Below are 27,873 nucleotides of genomic sequence, written 5' to 3'. Positions count from 1 at the left end.
TGTTGGACATCTGCAGCTTCCTTGAGCTTGGACACCCGCTGTTTTTTCTGCCATCTCTACCAGCTTCTTTGTCATGTGAAAGCCAACCTGAGGGGCTGTGAGGGGATGAGGGTGCAAATCGGGAGGGGTTTTACAGTCAGTGTGTGCGCTGTGGACACAGCTCGGGACCGCGGCGGTCCCTGCCCTCGTGTGTGCATTCACACACACACAGGCAGGCAGGCAGGCAGGCAGAGACACCGGCATCGGAGCCGAGCTCTCTGTTGACTCGCGGCCGTTCCCGGGTGCAGAGCGCGGGGCTGCGGCTGCGGGCACAGCGCGGGCACTGGGGCTCTGCGCGGCTGCGGTGCCGCTTTGGGCGCTGGGGAATCGTCACTGCCGGCGCGTGATGCCGCGCCGCTTCCGGGGTGATGGCGGCGCTGCTGCCGCGCGGTTGCCTCTCGCCGGGTGCGGAGCCGCCGCCTCCGCTCCTGCCGCCTCTGCCGCCCCTGTTGGCGGAGCCGGCGGGCAGGGCGCGGAACTCCAGCCCGGCGGGGGGGCGCCGGCTGCGGTCGCTCCGCCCGCCTCCGGGAGCGATCGAGCGACCCCCCCAACCCGGAAGCGGCGGGGGGGGAGCCGGCGGGGAGTTTGAGCCCCGTCCTGTCACGGGCTGCCGCTCGCCGGTTTTGTCTGCTTTTGGCAGTAAATTTCTGGTGATGTGAAGGAATCGTGGAGCTGTCTTAAAATGCTCTTAGGTGTCGGCCGGGGAGGCAAAAAGTCTTGTGACGATTGATAGAGATGAGGGGGGCACCGTGTCAAATGTGTGCTGGACTCTGTGCTGGTGCATTTCGGCCCCGCAGTGTATTTCCACATGAAGCTGCTTCCCCCTGAACTGTTCATCTTTTGCTACACAGGTGACCTTGCCCCAGCTCTTCTTGCCACATCTGCTCCTGCCCCATTGCCATACTGCCAGTTAAGGAGGGAACATGGCCTGCATCGAACTATCAAGTTAAAAACAAAGTTAAAGACAAGAAGTTTGGTGGGTTTTCCTTTTAGTACTTGTTGGGGTTTTTTTCTCATTTTCAACAAGGTGTTGAAAGCATTCTGCCCTGTCCTGTCCCATACTCTCCCATCCTGTCAATTCCTGCCCTGTGCATTCGTGCTCTTTCGAGCTCTGCTCTGTCCAGCTCTGGTGATGGAAGAGTGCCTGTGGTCTGAAATGTTTGGGCTCCAATTTATGTCTGAGGGGGGAAAATCAGTGTCGGGGGGCCTTTTCAGTGGAGGGGTTCTGCATTTTGTGTCACTAAGGCTGACTAAATGAGAAAGGGGAAATTACTAAATAATTTGAGGTCCCCTCTGTAATAACGCAGAGTCCAAATTCGCCTCTGCACTGGTGTGATGAAATTTCCTTAAATAAACACCCCTCCATCCCCCCTCCACCCTTCTGTGCCTCCCCAACCCCCAAAGTTTTCCTCGTGTGGAAATTCGGATGGTGTAGTTGTGGCTGCAAGAAGGGGGGGGTTAATTTCCATATGAGTAGGTGACCTGTTGAATGTCAAAGGTGGTGATAGCCAGGTATGTCTGTTGAATGCTCAAACGTTTTACCATTTGGGAGTCGATTGACAAGATGGAGACTGGTTTGGGGGGGGAGGGGGAATCTGCAACTCAGCCAGCTGAAAAGCTGTGTGAAGTGCTTGACACTCTATCTACCAGGAGACAGCGAGGAATGATGATATTTTTTATGTGCTTGTTTTGTTGTTGTTTTGGGTTTTAATTTCCCCACAAAAAAAAAGAAATTGCTATTTTTTTTTCTTTTTCTAGGAAGCAGAACATCAAAGAGCAATGGAGAATGCACCCTTGAGATTCTAAAACTGATAATGAAAATGTGGTATCAGTGTATGCCCAAGGTGTGCTACAATATATCAAATGTATCTTGAAGCACGATTTGTATATTCTATGTATCACCCTTTTGCTTCATTCTGGAAAGAGGAAAACATTATCCTGTAAAGTATCATCTATGAAGGCAAGAGGGCTGTGTAATGCATTAGGAAACTGAAATGTTAATAAATATATATTTATACACAAGCAGATGCTTATAAAGACTGGTTATTGTGTTGCAGACAGTAGCAGCAAGTCTCTCTACCTCACTGTATGGTTGACTACCTAAGCAACTGTGTTCTTTAAGAAATGGTGTTATCAAGTAATTCAAAAGAAGAATCTATCCATTTGATGCAAAAAAGAGAAGACTTGGTTTAATAAAAAAATTATAAACGCACATCTGTCTGAACAGATGTCTCCACACTTTTTTTCGGCTGCTGCAAAGGGATTTCATTGCGTTTCAGGCAGCAGAAAGCAGCTCATGGATGGAAGCCTTTATCGTGGTGGCTGTTAATACCCTGGAAGCAAACGAAGCGGCTCCGGCAGTGTTTCCATGCTCAGGAACTGATCATCCGCCGGGCCGTGCGATTAGGGTGAGGATTTACGGAGCGCCACTGCCACCCTGCGGCCGCTCGGCGGAACTGCAGGGACTGTGGCGCTAAGGGCAGCTCGGGCGCTGATTGGCTGGGATAAAGGCTGGGCGGTGACGTGCTCTGCAGGCGCGGGAGCCGGTGCCCGTGTCAGGCACAGGCGCGATTGGCCGGTTCCGGGGATGGACAGGAACGTCCTCCAGTGGCACGGGGAGGAGGGCGGGGTGGGCGGTGGGCTCCAACGCGATTGGCTGGCACGGGTATAAAGGGCATGCTGCCTCGCGTTCCCTCAGCACGGCGCGAAGTGAGGTCCTGGCGTGAGGTGAAGCGGTAAGTGTTGAACGCGGGGCAGGGGAGTGGGGTGGGGTGGGGGCGGCGGCGGCGGCGGCGGCCGGTGGCCGGGGCCTGGGGGTACTCGGAGGGGGGTCGCTGGGTCTAATTACCCAAATTCGGTTTCGGTACCCTGTTCGCTATCGGCCGATCCGCACTCGGAGCAATAATAATTTGCAATAATATCCATTCCTGCGCTGTGAGGCCGTGGCCTCACCTCAGTAAGAGGTTCCTGGAATTCCAGTCCTATTTTATACCGAAAATGGTGAGAGGGAACTTGAAAATTACCCCATTATTCGCACCCGGGTTCGGTTAAACTATTCCTCGGTTAATAATGCCCAAAAGTTCCAGTGCGCGGGGTGGAGTTTCTACGCTGTGCGTGCAGACCCGCGGATTTTTCCGCGTGGTCCCGGAGGGGTCCGAGAGACCGAGCGGGGGTTGGGGTGCGGATGAGGGGGGGGGCGGAGGGGGGTTTGTATCACGGCATCGCGCGGCCGCGCGCATGGGTTGTCCGATGTTGGAGTTGTGTCTGCTTTGTACTCTTTGGGTGTTCTGAGTGACTTGTTGATATTTTAACTAATCCGATCTGGTCTGTACGGTGTGGTTTCCCCCCAGATCTTTTTTTCTTAGAAAAGTGTCGTTAATGCAATTAAAAACCACCTGTTTTAAACGCTGGTTTTGGGAGGGGAAAAAAAAAAAAAAAAAAGCGAAGGTTCCTAAAATGTCGGCGCGGGCCGAGTGGACGGACTGCCCCCCCCCCCCCCCCCCTCCCCCCGGGCGGCAAGGCTCGTCAGGGGTGGCTGAGGCGGTGAGGGAGGAAATGGCGGGGCCGCCATTTTAGGGAGGTGAGTGGGGCGAGACCGAAGCTCGGGGGGGGAAAAGGGGGGGACAAGATGGCGGCTGCGGCTCTGATCGTGTTACATTGTGTGACAGAAAAACGACAGCTTTGTGTCCAGAAGAGCGTGTTTGTAAAAATGTAATTAAATTTAAAATGCAATTTCCAATGTGTAACTTTTAAATCTATGTTTAAACGTAAATATTTTTTAAAATGCGTTTATAAGTTTTAAATTTTTAATGTTTTTAATATGTTAATATGAAATTAAAGTTTTCGATATTAAGATTTAATATTTTCCTTATTACTAACATATTACTAACATCAGCGTTAAATATTTATAATTATAAAAATTTATAATTATAATTAATATACTATATATTATTATGTATATTATATATTATTTATATTATATATATTATAGATTATAGATTACATATATATACTATATATTATAATATGCATTATATATAATATAATATATATTATGTAATATATATTATAATTATATATTATATATATTTTATTTACAATTATATTATATATATTTATAATTATAATAATCCCAAATATCAATAGTATTTAATGTAAACTTACGTTATACATAAACATACAAAGTAAATATATGAATATAAATACTTCATCTACAAAATATAAAAATAATAAGTATATAACATAACAATAAAACTTACATATAAAAATATGTAAAATATAATAAATTAAATATGTCAAGTAAATTTTTCTATTATATATTGTATATGTATTATATATTATATATGTTATTTATTATAATATATTATATATATTATATATAATTATAATATTTATATTATTATAATTATCATAATACTAAATATCAATAGTATTTAATGTAAACAACTTACGTTATACATAAATATACAAAGTAAATATATGAATATAAATACTTCATCTCTAAAAGATAAAAATATTAAGTATATAACATAACAATAAAACTTACATATAAAAATATGTAAAATATAATAAATATGTAAAGTAAATTTTTCTATTAGCTATTTCAATATTTTTATTTTAAATGTAATTATTAATATTAATAATTAACACTAAATAATAAAAATAGTTTTAATATTTATTTAACATTAAGTGCTTAAAATGTAATTTTAAATATTTAGAAAATAATATTTTTATTTGCTTTTTCTTTTTTAATCACTTTTAACTTCTGACAGGAATCTGACAGCTTTGTTTCCAGAAGATTGTGTTGCTTTTTAAAAATCTTAAAAATTTAATTAAATTTTAAATCGAATTTCCAATGTGTAACTTTTAAGTCTATGTTTAAACGTAAATATTTTTAATTGCATTTATGAATTTTAATTTTTTAATGTTTTTAACATGTTAAAATGAAATTAAAATTTTTTTATATTAAGATTTAATATTTTAATTACTAACATCAGTGTTAAATATTTATAATTTATATAATATCAATAATTAATTAAAACATATGTTATACATAAATAAAAATACTATGTTATATAAAGTAAATATATGAATATAAATAATTCATCTATAATTAAAAAATATATAATAAACTTATTTTTTACATTTATATTTATAAATATATAATAAAATATGTAAAGTATATTTTCTATTAACTATTTAAATAATTTTATTTTTAAATATAATTATTAATATTGATATTTAATATTAAATAACAAATACAGTTTTAATTTTTATTTAAGTGCTTAAATTGTAATTTTAACTATTTAGAAAATATTAATATTTTTATTGCTTTTTCTTTTTTAATTACTTTTAACTTTGTTTTTTAGATTGTGTAAGCTTCATTTCTAATACTAAAATGTTACGCAAGTACAATAAATTTTAGCTATACTTTTAACTATTTAAACATTTAGCTTAATTTTTTAAAGTTTGTCATAATTTCTCATGTTGGTTTTATTTTTTTTCCCAGATTATTGTCATGTCTTTTTTATTTTTGTATGGTTTAATTGTATCTTTAAAAGGCAGTATTTTAAATATAAAAGTATATTTTTTCTAGCTTAAATAATTCAATTTTAATAATAATTTTCATTTTAATTACCAGTGCTTATTTACAATAAATATAACACTTGGAATTAAAATCTTTAACTCGATTTTAACAATTTAGCCTTATTTTTAGACTTAATTTGTAATTTCTCGTTTTTGTAATGTTTATTTCTACTTGAAATATTTATTTTCTAATCTAATGTTTTAAATTATTTTCTTTTAATTTTAAAACATAGCTAATTTGTTTAATTTTAGTTTTTATATTTTAAAATCATTACCCTTATTTCAAATTAAAATTTATTTTTAATTAATATATATTTTTAATGATTCATATTTTATTTTGTTGTGAATAATTAAAATTACTTTTTAAATAAATGGGTTAAGTTTCAGGTAAATTTAAAACCTAATTATTAATATTTACCATGGACTTTTAAATTTCCATTAAAAAGAAGTAAAATTTTTTTAAAATTACTTTTTAAAATCTTAATTTTTAATTTTTTCTTTTTTTATTAAAAAAATTTCAACTCCCAGGTTTTATTTTCTATCCCAGGTTTTTATCATGTGATTTTTATTTTCTAAGATTTAAATGGTATTTTTACATAAAAAATTTTAAGATAATTTTTTTTTCATTTAAGATATTTAAATTTCAAAAATAATACTAAATTTTATTCTAGTTTTCAATGCTTATTTATAATGGAATTAAACATTAATAAGTATATATAATGAACAGTTTAGTATAGATGTATTTGATTATTAAGTTACATCATTATAACAATAATTATTTAAAGTAATTTTTATTAATTTAAAATTAATCTTGCAATAACATTTATTATTTTAATTTTAAAATTTTTCTTAAGTTTATTTTAAAACTTTGAAATGTTTAATAAAGTTTTTAGGAACAGCTCTTTCCAGGTGTAAAGTTAATGCTCATACTCTTCTTTTCTCCCCTAGGTTCAGGATACCAGTAGCTCTGCATCCCAGCTTCCAGGCTGCTCTTCAGGGCTAGGCAGGCACTGGTAAGTGGGATGGTGAGGCAACGTCTGGAATATTGTCTCCAGTTCTGGGCACCTCAGTTCCAGTAATAGCAGGAACTTTGTGAGAAATCCTGGTGTCTCCTGGAAGTGGTCATGAGGGATGTGGGTATGAAATAAAAATTAAAAAAAGGATTTTCTAGATGTCAGTTGTTCACCTCTTCTTCTCTGGGGATGTGCATTTCTTCAGTCTTCAGCCATGTTCTGTTTCTTAACTCAAGGTACTGTAATTCGCAGTTTATCAAATATATTTCCTTTAAAAAGATGAAGACGATTATAAATCAGAAGAGGGTCCTAAAAATTGACCAGGACACGTTAATTGAAAACCAATTAGAATCTATTAGCAAGCAAAAACAGCGCAAAAACAGCGCTGGGTGCTTGGGAGTCTCTGCTCCGACAGCACAGCACCGCTTCCTTAAAGTTTCTTAGGTATTTATAGTCCTGTATGGCCGTGTGAGCCCAATGTTGCTGGGAAAGCTCAAAATGTGTCGACGATACAAACTGTTCTTGAGCAGACACAGCCAACAATACTAATTCTTATGAACACATCTTGTGTTTGGTTAACCCTTTTCTACAATAATTATTCTTATGCAGACACATCCTGTGTTTTGGTTAACCCCTTTCTACAAAGGTTGTCTATAAGAACGTTTAAACATAATTACACAGCATTTTGTCACAATACACTTTTTCTTTCTCAAGTACATTCTGCAGTTAACATCCTTACTTTCTTTCGCTATTTCTATCTTGCCTAAATACACTAAAACTTTTCTACTTAGGTTAAATGAACAAACATAAGTTATTACAAATTGTTACAGTACCACTGTGTTTTTGGCATGTAATTTTGCGGTTAATACTTCTATTTTATAAACAAAGTTACATAGGTTAAATGAACAAATATAACTTTATATGTAAATAATTACAATCTCCCCTTTTCTTTTATCTGGGATTTTGTTCATTGAACCGTTGCAGTTCTTGGCAGCCTAATACCAAAACTTCTGCCATTTCAGATTTATTAGAAGGTATTTGTTCATATCTGGCACGCATAAGCATTAGATGGGCTGCTTCTAAATGACTCTTAACTATTGCAATTACTTTATTGAAAATACTAGGCCCACAGGTAAGTCCTAAAACAAATAGTATATTTATACATTGATTTAATATAGCTTTCACACAAAAATATATATTTTTATACATGTTTATATTCAGATGACCACATGAAAGCCTGAAAAAAAATACCTGTTTGTGCAATGCTCCTAACTAAAAGAAGTGTTACTCTGGAAAGAGAATGTTACGTATATGGCATTACAGGGAAAGCATCATTGAGAGTGAAAATTCACAAAAGGTCTCATGAGCAACTCACAAGCAACTCACACATTGTTTTGAAAAACACAGATGCACTTATTTGCTCAGAAATATGTTAGCAGGTAAAAATTCCTAATGAAGACATAACAAAAGTTGTGCGTATTTATTTTACCTGATGTGAACCTGTTTGTTGATTCCCATGCATAAAGCTTTGGCTTTAACAATTGTCACATTGTGCTTTTCATACTTCCTATTCAAAGCAGGACAGACCCAACAAGCTACCTAGCCACCTGCTGGTTATTCAGGATGCCAGAAAATCAATCTGTGTACATTAGAAAAATATTATAGTTCATTAAATAGTATTTTAATTGTCATCTGGGCATGGAGGAAGATTTTCCAGGAGCAGGACAAAAATAATATGCTTTTTGCTCAGTACAAGGTGCCATAGGATCTGATACTGGTATCAAATTACATAAGGGGGCTATAAAATCTGGAGCCCCTGGTGTTACCTGTGAGCTTTTCAAGGTATATCAGGGACCATTCAAAGGGTTGGTGGTGTTCATTTCCTAAACCTTCGGCCAGCAGGATTGAAGTGATCAAGGTAATTAATATTAGGTTCCCCATTATATGTCACCTCACACCTCGTACCGCTCTGCCTTTGCCTCGGCTGCCTCTTTGCAAAAGGCGCTGGGAGTGTCTCTTCTCAGCAGCAGGTAGTGCTCTTCAGAGGATGTGGGGGTTCTGTATTTTTTAGTAGGGACCCTTTTAGCACAACACTTGCCTACCATTTTTGTCCTGTTCATAGCCTGAACATGCTCCACACTTGATTTTACACTGTGCCACGCACAAACCAAATCAATATGTTCCTGATTTTCTAACAAAAAATCCCCCACATTATACCAGTCTCCTTCTGGAATCCCTTTTTCCATCTATCCATTGTTTTTGTACTATTCGTGCCCAATTATTGTAGCCAATTAATACCTCATTATCGTTTTCAATATATATCTTTTAGAGGGGTTAAGAGTAATAGCTCTTTTTCAATCCTTGTTATATTTCAATAAAAGGCTTTACAACTCCCGCAATAAGTTTTAACCCAACAATTACAAGTTGTATCTCCACATTCACAACCTTTAAAACAATTCCTTCTTAAACGGTTATAATTTAACAAACTTTTCCTACAGTTGCAATTAGTTTTCTAGATAATAGTAACACTTTATTATTATTATTTACAGTTCATAGAATCATAGAATTGGCTGGGTTGGAAGGGACCTCAGAGATCATTGAGTCCAACCCTTTTACCACCGTTGCGGTTGCTAGACTATGGCACTGAGTGCCACATCCAGTCTCTTTTTAAATATCTCCAGGGATGGAGAATCCACTACTTCCCTGGGCAGCCCATTCCAATGCCTGATCACTCTTTCCGTAAAGAAATTCTTTCTAATATCTAACCTAAATTTCCCCTGGCACAACTTAAGACCATGCCCTCTTGTCTTGTTGAAAGTCGTCTGGCAAAAGAGACCAACGTACACCTGGTTACAACCTCCTTTCAGGTAGTTGTAGACAGCGATGAGGTCTCCCCTGAGCCTCTTCTTCTCCAGGCTGAACAGCCCCAGCTCTCTCAGCCTCCTCATAAGGTCTTAAAAGCCAATAAGCTCTTGTCGACCATTAATCATCTCTTGATGGGTTTAGTACTACAAAATATTTACTAAGTATACTTCTAGCAAAATTCTTCCTCATCACCTTTCCCGGGATGCTTTAATATGTTCATGAATTTAACTTGCTTGAGTCTGTGCTCTTTGTTTCCAGTGTATGGACACAACTTCCTTTTCCAAAGAATGGCTTTCTACTTGTACATAGCTTCCTTTCCTCTTAGAATTTTTTATGTAAGTGGTGAAAGGTGCCTGTAAATAATCTCTCCTTTTATCAAAAGGTAGATTTTATGTCATATCCTATCCTATAATGGCTACCCAATGTAGAGAACAAGTAAGTAATTGATATCCTACCATTTACTGAGCTCTTCTGCACTTATAGACAATAGATGACCATCCAGGACTGGGTGATTAATAAAGTCCTACCCTGCACTTTCCACTAAGGCATGATATTTCATTCCAAAGGGATTATATAATGTCTATTTGTTGTCTCCTGAGACCCTACCAATATTTTTGAACTTTCACCTAAAAGACAGGGTATTCTATGCTGTTTGCCCTTCTGCATCTACCAGCTTTTACTTTAAAAGTCTAAAACCAGTCTTTCAGTTTAAAGGATGTCTTGAAAGTGTAATGAATGTAAATTTCACCAAAAGCAGTGATAGGTCGAGTGCATCCAGGATATTTTAATACAAGAGGATATGTTTTTACTTGGCAAACAAAAATCAAAATGATCGGCTACTGACAGACAAAGTCTTTTCTTCCAGAGAAACAGCCTAGACAAAAAGTAAAGGTAGTCTACAGGAATAGCTCCATGGTAATACACAAGAATGGCTGGTCCTTCTGGTAGGTTTTTCACACCATGCAGCTCATAACCTGTTTGGGATGGAAATGACAATAATAGCTATAAAACACTTGGCAGTTTAAAGAAAATTCTTTACAGCACTTTGTTAAATGACTTCTGGAGAGTTGTGAAAGCCTTTGTGAAAGCTTTTAAAAGATTTAAGTTCTGGATTGAATTTTTGGTCAATAGCAAACTCTTCAAATACCACAAGCTATCAATGGACATACTTGTTGGTCAGTTTAATTACTGGATTAGACCTAAATCTGACATTTTCCCCTGTTAGAGGACTAAATTAATTATTTCCCATTAGGATCTTTTCCAAGTCAAAAGTAAATTTAGGAAGAAGGTTTTTAAAATACTATACTAGTGTGAACCCATTGTCAGAATGAGAGGCAAATGAGCAAAGAAGCAGTCTTTCCTGAATTAATGGCAGTATGAATCTCTATTCTTTGTCAGACAGAATGAGATGGTTGAGATGTTTAAATCCAACCAGAATCTGTAACAATCCCAAAAAGAGGTTCTTTCCACAAGAGCTAAATGTATTCACTTCACAGTGGAAGGGCATTTCCTGACAGACATGGACTTGTTTAAATCCCTGTCCTGGCTCTTTCTAAGTTTGATTTGGATTTTAGGTGGAGCCAGACTAGAAGATGAATGTACACAAAGGCTCAGAAAAGTCACAGCTTCTAACAACAAAAATCTCTGTTCCACCTTGTCTGCCTTCATTTCCATCTCTGAGACAACTCCTATCATGACCTGTCAGAGAGGATGGGGATGGAGCAGGCAGAGTCCTAGGCAGATGTGCAGAATGTTTCATACTGTGGATGTTCAAAGATTAAGGGAAAAAAATTGTGAAGATGAAAACATAGATAACCTGTTAGTCTTCATCCTTTGGGCAGCAAAGTCTTCCTGATGGCCTTTAACTACATATGAGGGAAGAGCAAGAGCCTAGAACACAGCTGAGGATTTTCTTAAGGAATAGAGTGTTCTGAAAGTATCTGAAGGCTGAGTGTAATAAAACTGAAAAATAAGGTTACTTTAAAATTCTGCTACAGAACAAACTTAAATATGTTATCTAATTATTTCTTTGTCCATACAGATCTTGAAATTGTTTTCAATTATAACAAAAAGTAGCTTTTGCCCAGTAATACTACACTAATAACATTTCTGGCTAGTTGTGTTTTGGTCATTTATTAAGTGAGTTTTAAGCAGCTACTAAAATAAAAAATAAATCAGACATGTATCTCACAATTACATCACTAAAACAAACAACACTGCATTTCACTCTGAAAAGTGTACCTGCGTAGCCACCTAGGAGAAATTTACCTTATATATACTAATTTCTGCCCCTTATTCTGCTTATTTTATATTGCAATTAATCTTTTAGGCAAAAAAATTGGGTTAGATGCCATGTAAAGCATAGCAAATGTAATTTTTGTACATCAATTTACAGTTCCTACTAAGTCTTTAAATGAAGGTCTAAGTATTCTTATAGTATGGTGTTTACTCTTTATTTCCCTTTGCCTAGAGGTTTCATCAACTATCTCACATCAGTTTTTGATGACTTTTGTAAGATCTGCTCCTGGAATGGTCCTCCACTCCTTCACTTTAACTGGTCCCCTGACGTGGCTGGCATCTATCCATCTTCATTTGGAAGTTGGGCTGTCTGTCTCTGTAGTAAGCAAAAACAATAAAAAAAAACTTCCCAGCGAGAAGTCAAAGAGGATTCCTTCCAGGATTTGACTAATATTTTATCTCCAGTCTTTATTCTATGTATCACTAAACCTCGTGGTTGTCTTTGCACTACTTAAGCCCTTTAGCTCCCTATTGTTCCTGCCTACTCATTAATTGTAACAAATAAGGTTTAATTTTTAAATCTTTAAAAAAAAAAATGAATACATTTTATCTTCTGGTTAACAACTTTTGATTACTTGTATCTAATTCATTGCATTGACTGTCAGTCACCTACATGGTCATTAAGGCTATCCTTTTAGCTTCCTGATCAGCTATGTTATTATCCCTGATTATAAAACCCAGCTCCCTCTAGTGACCTTTTACATGTACTACTGCTATTCCTGCTGGTTCTCGCAGGGCTCGCAATACCTGTGTATAAGTCCCTTCCTTTGTTAATTAATTAGGCCTCTTTTTTCCCAGAATTTTTCAAAAAATATGTACTACATAATATGCATACTTAAGCCAGTACAAACAGTGCCTATTCTGTTCCCCCAACAACGGAAAAATTCCCAAGACAGCTCACAATTCACAAGCTGTCTACCATCCTCCCCCAAGTCCACTAAAAATTCTCCCTCCTGCTGCTAGGAACCAACTTTTTTTTTTTTTTTTTAATCAAAGGGCTCATTTGTTTCTCTGGTCCCTAGCAAGTAAAGCCCCTAATTTTCCTCAAACATCCTCTCATCCCTCTTCCTTTGTCCACAATCTCTCTTCATATGACCCTTCTTTTTGCAGTAATAGCAAACTACTACATTCTTAGTCCTTTCAAGTGGCCCTGGAGCTTTACCAGGCCTCTGATACTGTCCCTTGGGCTCAACCAGCTCCCACCCCACTGGCCTTTGACCTGCCGGTCTCTGACTCCCTCGCACAGCAGCAGCACCCATCATTTTCACTGCTCGCTCCTCTGCCTCTTCACCTCTTCGCACATACACTTTCCTTCTTCGCACTTTCCGAGCCTCCCTAAACAATTCATCCAGTCCCCTATCCTGCCAGTTCTCTAATTTCTTCAGCTTTTTCCTAATATCCTTCCGAGATTTAGCCACAAACTTGAGTTTTTAATACAGCTTCTCCTACTGGAGTACTGGGGTCCAGCCCTGAGTACATCTGTAAATTCTTTCTTAACCGTTCTAACCACTCAGTAGGAGTTTCATCTTTCTTTTGGTGTTCTTTAAATGTTTTACTAATATTCTGTCCGTGTGGGACGGATTCTCTTTTACCTTAAATAATATCGTTCTCAGCTCCTACATATGCCCCCTATGTGCTGGATCATGGTTAGTCCAGTCTGACTTTTGTAGGGGCCACTTAATATCTGCTGCAGGACTCTGCTGATGTTGCTCATCCCAAATCCTCATTCCTGCCCTCCTGATCATTCTTAAAACTGACTGTAGCTCATCACAGGTAAACACATAGGAGCCTAAATATTATTCTACCTATTCTGCTACTCCTAACAGATCTTCCAATAAATTTCTCATCTCTTTTTTAACTTCTCTAACGTCCTCAAAGTTAAGTGGCATGACCACATATCTCATGCCAGCCTGTGGTCCTCTAATTGCTATTTCTTGTAATGATTATAATCGGCCCACACCTTTTTTCTTAAATAACCAAATATAACTATATGTAAATTATTACAATGACAATGTAAACAATTCCTTAGATTCTCTTAAACAAGCATTCTGTGTTAGATTCAACCAGGTGTCAGTATCATTGCAAAAATATTATTAACACACGTTTTATATTAACCCAAACATCAATAAATAATTATATTGCAGCCCCAATCAAGAACACCTATACTAAATAGTTGTTAATCTATTAAAAAAAATTCTTAAAAACTAGACTGTGGTATTTTACTCACCTTATAAAAGTGAAGTACTGAAAAAAGTCTTAACAAATTGTTATGGCAAAAAAAAAAAAATTTCTCTTACACATGAGAAAGATCAGTCCTTCCTAAAGTGCGCTCCCTCTCTCTCTCTCTCATGCCTACAGACATACCCAGCGGATCCATCCACTGGTGCCAGGGAAGAGAAGTGGTCTCACGCTCCTCTTCTTCTTTGTTTCTCCCCTAGGCTCAGGACACCAGGCGTCCTGCACCCGCGCTCCCAGGCTCCTGTTCAACGCTGGGGGAGGTTCTGGTGAGTTGCAGAAGCCTCTGAGCTGAGGAGGGAGAAGCCTTTCCTTTTGGAAGAGGCTGGCAAATGGCGGGCCATCTCCTTGCCCTGGCGTCTTCCTGAAAGAAAACACGATAGAGCTCTGGGTGCCCCTTTGACAAATACTTGCTGTATTTTTTCCCCTCTGTGCCCAGGCTGGGGCAGGGGTGAGAAAGAAGTGTAAATCATGTGGGGCCTCCTGGGGTGTCTGCAGGCTCGGGGTCCCCCTGCTTGGGACAGGGGTGTTGAGCTGGTTAATCCTACCTAAACTCTCTCTCTCTCTCTCTCTCTCTCATGCCTCCAGACATCCCCAGCGGATCCATCCACTGGTGCCAGGGAAGAGAAGAATGATGCCATAAAACCTTAGATAAAGCCCCCGGGCTGTGCCCTCCTCCATTGCCAAGCCCAGCTCTGCCTTAGCCCACACCTGGGGTCCGCCCACCGCCCACGCAAATCTGTCTTGGCAGGAGTTGTTGTTGTTGTTGTTGTAGCGGTGTGTGTCTTTGGCGAGGACAGGGCGAGTTTGTCAGGAGGCAGCTTAGGGAAGTCTCCTGTGGAGACAGAGGAAGTGTTGGTGGCGGAGGCCGTTGTTGCAGGAGCCTTGAGGTAGATGTTTGCTGCAGCCCTTGTGCAGGAGGAGCAGGTGGCTCTGTGAAGGCTTTGTTGTGTGAGCTTGTGTCAGGGGAGAACAGGGAAGCGTTGTGGTGTTGGAGGCTGAAAAAAGGGCTGGTTTCTTGGCAGGTAGTTGTTGTTGGACGTGGTCAGGTGCAGGGCAGAGGCTGCAGCTGGCTTTGCCTGGGCGGTGTGGCGCAAAGGGTGCCAAGAGCGGATAAGGAGTGGGCTTTTCTGGAGGGCACTTAAAGCTAGGGATCAATCTGGCCACCACAGGCACGTTCCCTGGCCCTTTACGGGGTGTCCAGCAGCAGGGGCTGGTGAGTGGGGAGGAGCAGGGGCTGCTGCCTGGGCTTTTGGGCTTCTCGGGGGCCGGGAGGTGGGTGGGGGGCTGGAGGGGAGGGTGCAGAGATGGCTCAGAGGGGTGTCCTTGTGTCCCGGGCCCCCCAGAAGGAAGCAGCAACGGGCAGAGACCAAAGGGTGCAGCCCGGGCAAGAGCCTGGTGTAAGGTTTGGGCTCTTGGGAGGGGAGGGAGGAAGGGGAAAGCGGGCTTGTTGGTGGTGTGGGGTCAGCTCAGCTGCTGGGAGGGGGCAGGGTTGGGGTACAGAGAGGAGTGGAGGGAAGAAGAGGGCAAGGGGGGGCGGTTGGGAGGTTTCAGCCTTGGGACTCGGCCACGGGCCGGCACCAGAGGGTTGGTGTAGAGCTCACCTCTTGTGCATCTCTCTGGACAGGTCACGAAGGAGAAAGCCTGGGAGCAGAAGACGGCGGGGAGGAGAAGATGAGGACGTCGGGGGACCTGCCAGCGGAGGCTGAAGAAGGCGAAGAATGGTGAGGGACCCCTGGCTCCAGAGTGACAAAGGAAGCAGAGAGGGTGGCCACGCACCTGGGAGGGAAGAGGGAGGCAGTTAAGAGCTTGAAGAAGTCAAAAGGGAAAAAGAAGAAGAGGATGGCGGTGGACCCTCCGGTTCAGGAGGGATGAAGAAAGATGCAGGTGGTTTTGCAGCTGGCCTGGCTTCCCCCTGGAAGTTTTGCCCAGGGGCCCAGACCTCCCAGGCCAGGGGGCGTCCGATGGCCCGGGCCGAGGCTTCCTCAGCGCCTGGTAGTGAGCTGGGGGCAGGGCTCCTTCCTTCCCACTTTGTGCTCAGTGGTCTCACGCTCCTCTTCTTCTTTGTTTCTCCCCTAGGCTCAGGACACCAGGCGTCCTGCACCCGCGCTCCCAGGCTCCTGTTCAACGCTGGGGGAGGTTCTGGTGAGTTGCAACAGCCTCTGAGCTGAGGAGGGAGAAGGCTTTCCTTTTGGAAGAGGCTGGCAAATGGCGGGCCATCTCCTTGCCCCGGCGTCTTCCTGAAAGAAAAGACGATAGAGCTCTGGGTGCCCCTTTGACAAATACTTGCTGTATTTTTCCCCCTCTGTGCCCAGGCTGGGGCAGGGGTGAGAAAGAAGTGTAAATCATGTGGGGCCTCCTGGGGTGTCTGCAGGCTCGGGGTCCCCCTGCTTGGGACAGGGGTGTTGAGCTGGTTAATCCTACCTAAACTCTCTCTCTCTCTCTCTCTCTCTCTCTCCCTCATGCCTCCAGACATCCCCAGCGGATCCATCCACTGGTGCCAGGGAAGAGAAGAATGATGCAATAAAACCTTAGATAAAGCCCCCGGGCTGTGCCCTCCTCCATTGCCAAGCCCAGCTCTGCCTTAGCCCACACCTGGGGTCCGCCCACCGCCCACGCAAATCTGTCTTGGCAGGAGTTGTTGTTGTTGTTGTAGTGGTGTGTGTCTTTGGCGAGGACAGGCCTTGTTTGTCAGGAGGCAGCTTAGGGAAGTCTCCTGTGGAGACAGAGGAAGTGTTGGTGGCCGTTGTTGCAGGAGCCTTGAGGTAGATGTTTGCTGCAGCCCTTGTGCAGGAGGAGCAGGTGGCTCTGTGAAGGCTTTGTTGTGTGAGCTTGTGTCAGGGGAGAACAGGGAAGCGTTGTGGTGTTGGAGGCTGAAAAAAGGGCTGGTTCTTGGCAGGTAGTTGTTGTTGGACGTGGTCAGGTGCAGGGCAGAGGCTGCAGCTGGCTTTGCCTGGGCGGTGTGGCGCAAAGGGTGCCAAGAGCGGATAAGGAGTGGGCTTTTCTGGAGGGCACTTAAAGCTAGGGATCAATCTGGCCACCACAGGCACGTTCCCTGGCCCTTTACGGGGTGTCCAGCAGCAGGGGCTGGTGAGTGGGGAGGAGCAGGGGCTGCTGCCTGGGCTTTTGGGCTTCTCGGGGGCCGGGAGGTGGGAGGGGGGGCTGGAGGGGAGGGTGCAGAGATGGCTCAGAGGGGTGTCCTTGTGTCCCGGGCCCCCCAGAAGGAAGCAGCAACGGGCAGAGACCAAAGGGTGCAGCCCGGGCAAGAGCCTGGTGTAAGGTTTGGGCTCTTGGGAGGGGAGGGAGGAAGGGGAAAGCGGGCTTGTTGTTGGTGTGGGGTCAGCTCAGCTGCTGGGAGTGGGCAGGGTTGGGGTACCGGGAGGAGTGGAGGGAAGAAGAGGGCAAGGGGGGGCCGTTGGGAGGTTTCAGCCTTGGGACTCGGCCACGGGCCGGCACCAGAGGGTTGGTGTAGAGCTCACCTCTGGTGTGTCTCTCTGGACAGGTCACGAAGGAGAAAGCCTGGGAGCAGAAGACGGCGGGGAGGAGAAGATGAGGACGTCGGGGGACCTGCCAGCGGAGGCTGAAGAAGGCGAGGGATGGTGAGGGACCCCTGGCTCCAGAGTGACAAAGGAAGAAGAGAGGGTGGCCACGCACCTGGGAGGGAAGAGGGAGGCAGTTAAGAGCTTGAAGAAGTCAAAAGGGAAAAAGAAGAAGAGGATGGTGGTGGACCCTCCAGTTCAGGAGGGATGAAGAAAGATGCAGGTGGTTTTGCAGCTGGCCTGGCTTCCCCCTGGAAGTTTTGCCCAGGGGCCCAGACCTCCCAGGCCAGGGGGCGTCCGACGGCCCGAGCCGAGGCTTCCTCAGCGCCTGGTAGTGAGCTGGGGGCAGGGCTCCTTCCTTCCCACTTTGTGCTCAGTGGTCTCACGCTCCTCTTCTTCTTTGTTTCTCCCCTAGGCTCAGGACACCAGGCGTCCTGCACCCGCGCTCCCAGGCTCCTGTTCAACGCTGGGGGAGGTTCTGGTGAGTTGCAAAAGCCTCTGAGCTGAGGAGGGAGAAGGCTTTCCTTTTGGAAGAGGCTGGCAAATGGCGGGCCATCTCCTTGCCCTGGCGTCTTCCTGAAAGAAAACACGATAGAGCTCCGGGTGCCCCTTTGACAAATACTTGCTGTATTTTTTCCCCTCTGTGCCCAGGCTGGGGCAGGGGTGAGAAAGAAGTGTAAATCATGTGGGGCCTCCTGGGGTGTCTGCAGGCTCGGGGTCCCCCTGCTTGGGACAGGGGTGTTGAGCTGGTTAATCCTACCTAAACTCTCGCTCTCTCTCTCTCTCTCTCTCTCTCATGCCTCCAGACATCCCCAGCGGATCCATCCACTGGTGCCAGGGAAGAGAAGAATGATGCAATAAAACCTTAGATAAAGCCCCCGGGCTGTGCCCTCCTCCATTGCCAAGCCCAGCTCTGCCTTAGCCCACACCTGGGGTCCGCCCACCGCCCACGCAAATCTGTCTTGGCAGGAGTTGTTGTTGTTGTTGTTGTTGTTGTTGTTGTTGTAGTGGTGTGTGTCTTTGGCGAGGACAGGGCGAGTTTGTCAGGAGGCAGCTTAGGGAAGTCTCCTGTGGAGACAGAGGAAGTGTTGGTGGCGGAGGCCGTTGTTGCAGGAGCCTTGAGGTAGATGTTTGCTGCAGCCCTTGTGCAGGAGGAGCAGGTGGCTCTGTGAAGGCTTTGTTGTGTGAGCTTGTGTCAGGGGAGAAGAGGGAAGCGTTGTGGTGTTGGAGGCTGAAAAGGGCTGGTTTCTTGGCAGGTAGTTGTTGTTGGACGTGGTCAGGTGCAGGGCAGAGGCTGCAGCTGGCTTTGCCTGGGCGGTGTGGCGCAAAGGGTGCCAAGAGCGGATAAGGAGTGGGCTTTTCTGGAGGGCACTTAAAGCTAGGGATCAATCTGGCCACCACAGGCACGTTCCCTGGCCCTTTACGGGGTGTCCAGCAGCAGGGGCTGGTGAGTGGGGAGGAGCAGGGGCTGCTGCCTGGGCTTTTGGGCTTCTCGGGGGCCGGGAGGTGGGAGGGGGGGCTGGAGGGGAGGGTGCAGAGATGGCTCAGAGGGGTGTCCTTGTGTCCCGGGCCCCCCAGAAGGAAGCAGCAACGGGCAGAGACCAAAGGGTGCAGCCCGGGCAAGAGCCTGGTGTAAGGTTTGGGCTCTTGGGAGGGGAGGGAGGAAGGGGAAAGCGGGCTTGTTGGTGGTGTGGGGTCAGCTCAGCTGCTGGGAGGGGGCAGGGTTGGGGTACCGGGAGGAGTGGAGGGAAGAAGAGGGCAAGGGGGGGCGGTTGGGAGGTTTCAGCCTTGGGACTCGGCCACGGGCCGGCACCAGAGGGTTGGTGTAGAGCTCAGCTCTTGTGCGTCTCTCTGGACAGGTCACGAAGGAGAAAGCCTGGGAGCAGAAGACGGCGGGGAGGAGAAGATGAGGACGTCGGGGGACCTGCCAGCGGAGGCTGAAGAAGGCGAAGAATGGTGAGGGACCCCTGGCTCCAGAGTGACAAAGGAAGCAGAGAGGGTGGCCACGCACCTGGGAGGGAAGAGGGAGGCAGTTAAGAGCTTGAAGGAGTCAAAAGGGGAAAAGAAGAAGAGGATGGATGGCGGTGGACCCTCCGGTTCAGGAGGGATGAAGAAAGATGCAGGTGGTTTTGCAGCTGGCCTGGCTTCCCCCTGGAAGTTTTGCCCAGGGGCCCAGACCTCCCAGGCCAGGGGGCGTCCGATGGCCCGGGCCGAGGCTTCCTCAGCGCCTGGTAGTGAGCTGGGGGCAGGGCTCCTTCCTTCCCACTTTGTGCTCAGTGGTCTCACGCTCCTCTTCTTCTTTGTTTCTCCCCTAGGCTCAGGACACCAGGCGTCCTGCACCCGCGCTCCCAGGCTCCTGTTCAACGCTGGGGGAGGTTCTGGTGAGTTGCAGAAGCCTCTGAGCTGAGGAGGGAGAAGGCTTTCCTTTTGGAAGAGGCTGGCAAATGGCGGGCCATCTCCTTGCCCTGGCGTCTTCCTGAAAGAAAACACGATAGAGCTCTGGGTGCCCCTTTGACAAATACTTGCTGTATTTTTTCCCCTCTGTGCCCAGGCTGGGGCAGGGGTGAGAAAGAAGTGTAAATCATGTGGGGCCTCCTGGGGTGTCTGCAGGCTCGGGGTCCCCCTGCTTGGGACAGGGGTGTTGAGCTGGTTAATCCTACCTAAACTCTCTCTCTCTCTCTCTCTCTCTCTTTCTCTCATGCCTCCAGACATCCCCAGCGGATCCATCCACTGGTGCCAGGGAAGAGAAGAATGATGCCATAAAACCTTAGATAAAGCCCCCGGGCTGTGCCCTCCTCCATTGCCAAGCCCAGCTCTGCCTTAGCCCACACCTGGGGTCCGCCCACCGCCCACGCAAATCTGTCTTGGCAGGAGTTGTTGTTGTCGTTGTTGTTGTAGCGGTGTGTGTCTTTGGCGAGGACAGGGCGAGTTTGTCAGGAGGCAGCTTAGGAAAGTCTCCTGTGGAGACAGAGGAAGTGTTGGTGGCGGAGGCCGTTGTTGCAGGAGCCTTGAGGTAGATGTTTGCTGCAGCCCTTGTGCAGGAGGAGCAGGTGGCTCTGTGAAGGCTTTGTTGTGTGAGCTTGTGTCAGGGGAGAAGAGGGAAGCGTTGTGGTGTTGGAGGCTGAAAACAGGGCTGGTTTCTTGGCAGGTAGTTGTTGGTGGACGTGGTCAGGTGCAGGGCAGAGGCTGCAGCTAGCTTTGCCTGGGCGGTGTGGCGCAAAGGGTGCCAAGAGCGGATAAGGAGTGGGCTTTTCTGGAGGGCACTTAAAGCTAGGGATCAATCTGGCAACCACAGGCACGTTCCCTGGCCCTTTACGGGGTGTCCAGCAGCAGGGGCTGGTGAGTGGGGAGGAGCAGGGGCTGCTGCCTGGGCTTTTGGGCTTCTCGGGGGCCGGGAGGTGGGAGGGGGGGCTGGAGGGGAGGGTGCAGAGATGGCTCAGAGGGGTGTCCTTGTGTCCCGGGCCCCCCCGAAGGAAGCAGCAACGGGCAGAGAGCAAAGGGTGCAGTCCGGGCAAGAGCCTGGTGTAAGGTTTGGGCTCTTGGGAGGGGAGGGAGGAAGGGGAAAGCGGGCTTGTTGTTGGTGTGGGGTCAGCTCAGCTGCTGGGAGTGGGCAGGGTTGGGGTACCGGGAGGAGTGGAGGGAAGAAGAGGGCAAGGGGGGGGCCGTTGGGAGGTTTCAGCCTTGGGACTCGGCCACGGGCCGGCACCAGAGGGTTGGTGTAGAGCTCACCTCTTGTGTGTCTCTCTGGACAGGTCACGAAGGAGAAAGCCTGGGAGCAGAAGACGGCGGGGAGGAGAAGATGAGGACGTCGGGGGACCTGCCAGCGGAGGCTGAAGAAGGCGAGGAATGGTGAGGGACCCCTGGCTCCAGAGTGACAAAGGAAGCAGAGAGGGTGGCCACGCACCTGGGAGGGAAGAGGGAGGCAGTTAAGAGCTTGAAGAAGTCAAAAGGGAAAAAGAAGAAGAGGATGGCGGTGGACCCTCCAGTTCAGGAGGGATGAAGAAAGATGCAGGTGGTTTTGCAGCTGGCCTGGCTTCCCCCTGGAAGTTTTGCCCAGGGGCCCAGACCTCCCAGGCCAGGGGGCGTCCGATGGCCCGAGCCGAGGCTTCCTCAGCGCCTGGTAGTGAGCTGGGGGCAGGGCTCCTTCCTTCCCACTTTGTGCTCGGTGGTCTCACGCTCCTCTTCTCCTTTGTTTCTCCCCTAGGCTCAGGACACCAGGCGTCCTGCACCCGCGCTCCCAGGCTCCTGTTCAACGCTGGGGGAGGTTCTGGTGAGTTGCAAAGCCTCTGAGCTGAGGAGGGAGAAGGCTTTCCTTTTGGAAGAGGCTGGCAAATGGCGGGCCATCTCCTTGCCCTGGCGTCTTCCTGAAAGAAAACCCGATAGAGCTCTGGGTGCCCCTTTGACAAATACTTGCTGTATTTTTTCCCCTCTGTGCCCAGGCTGGGGCAGGGGTGAGAAAGAAGTGTAAATCATGTGGGGCCTCCTGGGGTGTCTGCAGGCTCGGGGTCCCCCTGCTTGGGACAGGGGTGTTGAGCTGGTTAATCCTACCTAAACTCTCGCTCTCTCTCTCTCTCTCTCTCTCTCTCATGCCTCCAGACATCCCCAGCGGATCCATCCACTGGTGCCAGGGAAGAGAAGAATGATGCAATAAAACCTTAGATAAAGCCCCCGGGCTGTGCCCTCCTCCATTGCCAAGCCCAGCTCTGCCTTAGCCCACACCTGGGGTCCGCCCACCGCCCACGCAAATCTGTCTTGGCAGGAGTTGTTGTTGTTGTTGTTGTTGTTGTAGTGGTGTGTGTCTTTGGCGAGGACAGGCCTTGTTTGTCAGGAGGCAGCTTAGGGAAGTCTCCTGTGGAGACAGAGGAAGTGTTGGTGGCGGAGGCCGTTGTTGCAGGAGCCTTGAGGTAGATGTTTGCTGCAGCCCTTGTGCAGGAGGAGCAGGTGGCTCTGTGAAGGCTTTGTTGTGTGAGCTTGTGTCAGGGGAGAACAGGGAAGCGTTGTGGTGTTGGAGGCTGAAAAAAGGGCTGGTTTCTTGGCAGGTAGTTGTTGTTGGACGTGGTCAGGTGCAGGGCAGAGGCTGCAGCTGGCTTTGCCTGGGCGGTGTGGCGCAAAGGGTGCCAAGAGCGGATAAGGAGTGGGCTTTTCTGGAGGGCACTTAAAGCTAGGGATCAATCTGGCCACCACAGGCACGTTCCCTGGCCCTTTACGGGGTGTCCAGCAGCAGGGGCTGGTGAGTGGGGAGGAGCAGGGGCTGCTGCCTGGGCTTTTGGGCTTCTCGGGGGCCGGGAGGTGGGAGGGGGGGCTGGAGGGGAGGGTGCAGAGATGGCTCAGAGGGGTGTCCTTGTGTCCCGGGCCCCCCAGAAGGAAGCAGCAACGGGCAGAGACCAAAGGGTGCAGCCCGGGCAAGAGCCTGGTGTAAGGTTTGGGCTCTTGGGAGGGGAGGGAGGAAGGGGAAAGCGGGCTTGTTGTTGGTGTGGGGTCAGCTCAGCTGCTGGGAGTGGGCAGGGTTGGGGTACCGGGAGGAGTGGAGGGAAGAAGAGGGCAAGGGGGGGCGGTTGGGAGGTTTCAGCCTTGGGACTCGGCCACGGGCCGGCACCAGAGGGTTGGTGTAGAGCTCACCTCTTGTGTGTCTCTCTGGACAGGTCACGAAGGAGAAAGCCTGGGAGCAGAAGACGGCGGGGAGGAGAAGATGAGGACGTCGGGGGACCTGCCAGCGGAGGCTGAAGAAGGCGAGGAATGGTGAGGGACCCCTGGCTCCAGAGTGACAAAGGAAGCAGAGAGGGTGGCCACGCACCTGGGAGGGAAGAGGGAGGCAGTTAAGAGCTTGAAGAAGTCAAAAGGGAAAAAGAAGAAGAGGATGGCGGTGGACCCTCCAGTTCAGGAGGGATGAAGAAAGATGCAGGTGGTTTTGCAGCTGGCCTGGCTTCCCCCTGGAAGTTTTGCCCAGGGGCCCAGACCTCCCAGGCCAGGGGGCGTCCGATGGCCCGGGCCGAGGCTTCCTCAGCGCCTGGTAGTGAGCTGGGGGCAGGGCTCCTCCCCACTTTGTGCTCGGTGGTCTCACGCTCCTCTTCTCCTTTGTTTCTCCCCTAGGCTCAGGACACCAGGCGTCCTGCACCCGCGCTCCCAGGCTCCTGTTCAACGCTGGGGGAGGTTCTGGTGAGTTGCAGAAGCCTCTGAGCTGAGGAGGGAGAAGGCTTTCCTTTTGGAAGAGGCTGGCAAATGGCGGGCCATCTCCTTGCCCTGGCGTCTTCCTGAAAGAAAACACGATAGAGCTCTGGGTGCCCCTTTGACAAATACTTGCTGTATTTTTTCCCCTCTGTGCCCAGGCTGGGGCAGGGGTGAGAAAGAAGTGTAAATCATGTGGGGCCTCCTGGGGTGTCTGCAGGCTCGGGGTCCCCCTGCTTGGGACAGGGGTGTTGAGCTGGTTAATCCTACCTAAACTCTCGCTCTCTCTCTCTCTCTCTCTCTCATGCCTCCAGACATCCCCAGCGGATCCATCCACTGGTGCCGGGGAAGAGAAGAATGATGCCAATAAAACCTTAGATAAAGCCCCCGGGCTGTGCCCTCCTCCATTGCCAAGCCCAGCTCTGCCTTAGCCCACACCTGGGGTCCGCCCACCGCCCACGCAAATCTGTCTTGGCAGGAGTTGTTGTTGTCGTTGTTGTTGTAGTGGTGTGTGTCTTTGGCGAGGACAGGGCGAGTTTGTCAGGAGGCAGCTTAGGGAAGTCTCCTGTGGAGACAGAGGAAGTGTTGGTGGCGGAGGCCGTTGTTGCAGGAGCCTTGAGGTAGATGTTTGCTGCAGCCCTTGTGCAGGAGGAGCAGGTGGCTCTGTGAAGGCTTTGTTGTGTGAGCTTGTGTCAGGGGAGAACAGGGAAGCGTTGTGGTGTTGGAGGCTTTCTTGGCAGGTAGTTGTTGTTGGACGTGGTCAGGTGCAGGGCAGAGGCTGCAGCTGGCTTTGCCTGGGCGGTGTGGCGCAAAGGGTGCCAAGAGCGGATAAGGAGTGGGCTTTTCTGGAGGGCACTTAAAGCTAGGGATCAATCTGGCCACCACAGGCACGTTCCCTGGCCCTTTACGGGGTGTCCAGCAGCAGGGGCTGGTGAGTGGGGAGGAGCAGGGGCTGCTGCCTGGGCTTTTGGGCTTCTCGGGGGCCGGGAGGTGGGAGGGGGGGCTGGAGGGGAGGGTGCAGAGATGGCTCAGAGGGGTGTCCTTGTGTCCCGGGCCCCCCAGAAGGCAGCAGCAACGGGCAGAGACCAAAGGGTGCAGCCCGGGCAAGAGCCTGGTGTAAGGTTTGGGCTCTTGGGAGGGGAGGGAGGAAGGGGAAAGCGGGCTTGTTGTTGGTGTGGGGTCAGCTCAGCTGCTGGGAGGGGGCAGGGTTGGGGTACCGGGAGGAGTGGAGGGAAGAAGAGGGCAAGGGGGGGCGGTTGGGAGGTTTCAGCCTTGGGACTCGGCCACGGGCCGGCACCAGAGGGTTGGTGTAGAGCTCACCTCTTGTGCATCTCTCTGGACAGGTCACGAAGGAGAAAGCCTGGGAGCAGAAGACGGCGGGGAGGAGAAGATGAGGACGTCGGGGGACCTGCCAGCGGAGGCTGAAGAAGGCGAAGAATGGTGAGGGACCCCTGGCTCCAGAGTGACAAAGGAAGCAGAGAGGGTGGCCACGCACCTGGGAGGGAAGAGGGAGGCAGTTAAGAGCTTGAAGAAGTCAAAAGGGGAAAAGAAGAAGAGGATGGATGGCGGTGGACCCTCCAGTTCAGGAGGGATGAAGAAAGATGCAGGTGGTTTTGCAGCTGGCCTGGCTTCCCCCTGGAAGTTCTGCCCAGGGGCCCAGACCTCCCAGGCCAGGGGGCGTCCGATGGCCCGGGCCGAGGCTTCCTCAGCGCCTGGTAGTGAGCTGGGGGCAGGGCTCCTTCCTTCCCACTTTGTGCTCGGTGGTCTCACGCTCCTCTTCTCCTTTGTTTCTCCCCTAGGCTCAGGACACCAGGCGTCCTGCACCCGCGCTCCCAGGCTCCTGTTCAACGCTGGGGGAGGTTCTGGTGAGTTGCAACAGCCTCTGAGCTGAGGAGGGAGAAGGCTTTCCTTTTGGAAGAGGCTGGCAAATGGCGGGCCATCTCCTTGCCCCGGCGTCTTCCTGAAAGAAAAGACGATAGAGCTCTGGGTGCCCCTTTGACAAATACTTGCTGTATTTTTCCCCCTCTGTGCCCAGGCTGGGGCAGGGGTGAGAAAGAAGTGTAAATCATGTGGGGCCTCCTGGGGTGTCTGCAGGCTCGGGGTCCCCCTGCTTGGGACAGGGGTGTTGAGCTGGTTAATCCTACCTAAACTCTCGCGCTCTCTCTCTCTTTTTCATGCCTCTAGACATCCCCAGCGGATCCATCCACTGGTGCCAGGGAAGAGAAGAATGATGCAATAAAACCTTAGATAAAGCCCCCGGGCTGTGCCCTCCTCCATTGCCAAGCCCAGCTCTGCCTTAGCCCACACCTGGGGTCCGCCCACCGCCCACGCAAATCTGTCTTGGCAGGAGTTGTTGTTGTTGTCGTTGTTGTTGTTGTTGTTGTAGTGGTGTGTGTCTTTGGCGAGGACAGGGCTTGTTTGTCAGGAGGCAGCTTAGGGAAGTCTCCTGTGGAGACAGAGGAAGTGTTGGTGGCGGAGGCCGTTGTTGCAGGAGCCTTGAGGTAGATGTTTGCTGCAGCCCTTGTGCAGGAGGAGCAGGTGGCTCTGTGAAGGCTTTGTTGTGTGAGCTTGTGTCAGGGGAGAACAGGGAAGCGTTGTGGTGTTGGAGGCTTCTTGGCAGGTAGTTGTTGTTGGACGTGGTCAGGTGCAGGGCAGAGGCTGCAGCTGGCTTTGCCTGGGCGGTGTGGCGCAAAGGGTGCCAAGAGCGGATAAGGAGTGGGCTTTTCTGGAGGGCACTTAAAGCTAGGGATCAATCTGGCCACCACAGGCACGTTCCCTGGCCCTTTACGGGGTGTCCAGCAGCAGGGGCTGGTGAGTGGGGAGGAGCAGGGGCTGCTGCCTGGGCTTTTGGGCTTCTCGGGGGCCGGGAGGTGGGAGGGGGGGCTGGAGGGGAGGGTGCAGAGATGGCTCAGAGGGGTGTCCTTGTGTCCCGGGCCCCCCAGAAGGAAGCAGCAACGGGCAGAGACCAAAGGGTGCAGCCCGGGCAAGAGCCTGGTGTAAGGTTTGGGCTCTTGGGAGGGGAGGGAGGAAGGGGAAAGCGGGCTTGTTGTTGGTGTGGGGTCAGCTCAGCTGCTGGGAGGGGGCAGGGTTGGGGTACCGGGAGGAGTGGAGGGAAGAAGAGGGCAAGGGGGGGCGGTTGGGAGGTTTCAGCCTTGGGACTCGGCCACGGGCCGGCACCAGAGGGTTGGTGTAGAGCTCACCTCTTGTGTGTCTCTCTGGACAGGTCACGAAGGAGAAAGCCTGGGAGCAGAAGACGGCGGGGAGGAGAAGATGAGGACGTCGGGGGACCTGCCAGCGGAGGCTGAAGAAGAACGAGGACGTCGGGGGACCTTCAGCAGTGGATGAAGAACAGAAGGATTTGTCCACGGGTTCGGGGGGGGGGGGGGAGGGAGATGATGCAATAAAACCTTAGATAAAGCCCCCGGGCTGTGCACTCTGCCATTTCCAAGCCCAGCTCTGCATTAGCTCACACCTGCGCCCACCACACATGCAAATCTGTCTTTGCAGGAGTTGTTTTGTTGTTGTTGGTGTTGTTGCTGTTGTTGTTGTTGTTGTGGTGTGTGTCTTTGGCGAGGACAGGGCGAGTTTGTCAGGAGGCAGCTTAGGAAAGTCTCCTGTGGAGACAGAGGAAGTGTTGGTGGCGGAGGCCGTTGTTGCAGGAGCCTTGAGGTAGATGTTTGCTGCAGCCCTTGTGCAGGAGGAGCAGGTGGCTCTGTGAAGGCTTTGTTGTGTGAGCTTGTGTCAGGGGAGAAGAGGGAAGCGTTGTGGTGTTGGAGGCTGAAAACAGGGCTGGTTTCTTGGCAGGTAGTTGTTGGTGGACGTGGTCAGGTGCAGGGCAGAGGCTGCAGCTGGCTTTGCCTGGGTGGTGTGGTGCAAATGGGTGTGAAGAGCAGATGAGTGGGCTTCTGCAGAGTGCTTTTGTTAAATAAAACCCCTTTTTGCTAAAGCAGTGTCAATCCAGATGTGTAAAATAAAACTTGTACTGTGTAAAATGTTTAAATTTTTCTTGGCTTTTTTTTTTAATTTATTTTCAAAGGCTACTTTTTTTTTGTTTTGAAATTCCACAGTACCTAATTTGAAGGACCAGGTACCGGCAGAAAGGGCTGCAAGTAGGGCTTTTAAAATGGGCTTTA

General features: G+C 48.2%; 2 long non-coding RNA genes across 2 annotated transcripts; both read left to right on the top strand.

The window, feature by feature from the left end:
* Positions 1–583: 583 nt before the first annotated feature.
* Positions 584–2,064, top strand: LOC115598646. Its single transcript, XR_003987801.1, has 2 exons — positions 584–1,015; positions 1,798–2,064. It is a non-coding gene; the product is annotated as an uncharacterized LOC115598646 (long non-coding RNA).
* A 12,081-nt stretch (positions 2,065–14,145) lies between these two features.
* Positions 14,146–27,215, top strand: LOC115598667. Its single transcript, XR_003987816.1, has 3 exons — positions 14,146–14,200; positions 15,799–15,803; positions 27,133–27,215. It is a non-coding gene; the product is annotated as an uncharacterized LOC115598667 (long non-coding RNA).
* The last annotated feature ends 658 nt before the right edge of the window (positions 27,216–27,873 follow it).

This window comes from Calypte anna, chromosome 8, assembly GCF_003957555.1.
Source record: "Calypte anna isolate BGI_N300 chromosome 8, bCalAnn1_v1.p, whole genome shotgun sequence".
Taxonomy (NCBI): domain Eukaryota; kingdom Metazoa; phylum Chordata; class Aves; order Apodiformes; family Trochilidae; genus Calypte; species Calypte anna.
Note: the sequence above shows the minus strand (reverse complement) of the source record. Positions and strands in the feature narration are given on the sequence as shown.